Genomic DNA, 1805 nt, shown 5'->3' with positions numbered 1-1805 from the left:
ACAACAACAACAACAACAACAACAACAACAACAACAACAACAACAAAGACCCCAGTCAAGTCTTTCTTCCACAATAGGCCTTTAAATATTAAAAAGACTGCTTTCATTGCTCAAGCTCCCACCATATTCTTTTCCCCAGGCTGAATTTCCCCAATTTTATCACTAATATGTTAAGTGATAATGGGTAACTAGGTAGTGCAGCATAAGAAGGAAGTTGAATTTTGCCTCACATACTATTTCTGTAACTTTGGGCAAGTTATGTAAGGTTTTTCCAAGTCAGTTTCTGTATCTGTAAAATGGAGATAATTCTACCTCCTTGAGTTATGGGGATACAATGAGTTAATGTATGTAAAGCACTTTGTAAACTTTAAAACACTAAATAAAAACTCTCTATTTGTAACATGCTGTTGTCTCCAGAAGCTGCAGATCGCTCTCTGGGAGGAGATCTGCTGTGTCAACTCAAATCTCTTGGACAGATTCTTCTTCCTGTAGAGAGCCCACTTCCCTCCCTGCAGAGAGCAGCCTCAAGTCTGGTCCAGAAACAATTCCCTTTTTCCTCCAGAGCTGCCCTCTTTATCCTCCAAGAGAATGGGCGTGGGATAATGCAAGGGCTTCTGAGAAGAATTACTTCAACCAATGAACTTGCTCCTCCTAAGCATGCAAGCTCTTCCCCAGGAAAGGCCAGAACTAGAGAATTGTCAAGTACGGACTTAGCACTTAGTAAGAACCTAATATCTCATTATCTCATTAGCACTTAGTAAGAACCTAACAACATCCTTTATATAAATAGGTACAAGAAATATATTAATCAACAAGAAGCATATCTGAATGGAGACACAAAAATGATGTGCTAAATAATGAGTGGTTCAAAGACCACATTGCATAAAGAATAAAAATTTTATTAAAGAGACTAACAATGATAAAAATTAAAAATACCAAAATTTATGAGATACAGCTAAAGTATTTCTCAATGATAAATTTTTATTACTGAGCACTATTTTACAAAAAGGAAAAACAGAGAAATATTAGTTCATTAGTTTATGTTACATTTGTGATAAAAATGGAAAGAAAACTTTTAAAGAAAATACAACCTTTCATCATATAGATGTCAAAGGATATAAATAAGGAGTTTTTTGAGATACGAAACAGGCACTACCAATAGCAATCTGAAAATGTGTGGAGATTTACTAATAAATAGAGTCCAAATAAAACAACTCTGGACTATTACCTTACTGTAATGTTTGGGCTAGCTTTCTGGAGGTCCTTTGGATGGGCCTTGGTCTCAGCAGGATAGACACCACAAGAATGGTCAGGAATAGAGTATAGAGTCTTTATTGTCTTCTTCACAGTCTGTCTCCTTTACAATCTGTGTCTGTCACAGTCTGACCCAGTCTTGATCTTAGTGGAGGAGTGCAGGGGGCAGGATAGCCACCTGGAGGATGGTCAAAAATGGATTGTTTGATTTCCAGTCCTTCTCAGCTTTAAATACTTTGGTATGATTGCATCATTACAACATACTATGTATGTCTGAACTAGAGAACCATTACATTACCATGCTAAGTACGAAGTGTGTGTATGTATATATCTATATATCTATATATAGATATATACTGAAGAACCATCATCTCATCAATTCCACTGAGTTAACACCTTGTAAATATCCTTGTTTCAAGTATACTTCTTCAAAGTTCTGACCCGTTATACCTTACACTCATCAAATTATAAAGAGGTTAAAAGATGAATATTATTTTACTCTTTTTAGTGTTAAAGGATGCTCTAACCATTTTAAGCAATATGGAATAGGT

This window comes from Sminthopsis crassicaudata, chromosome 3 (assembly GCF_048593235.1).
Source record: "Sminthopsis crassicaudata isolate SCR6 chromosome 3, ASM4859323v1, whole genome shotgun sequence".
Taxonomy (NCBI): Eukaryota; Metazoa; Chordata; class Mammalia; order Dasyuromorphia; family Dasyuridae; genus Sminthopsis; species Sminthopsis crassicaudata.
This window is presented reverse-complemented; position numbering follows the sequence as displayed.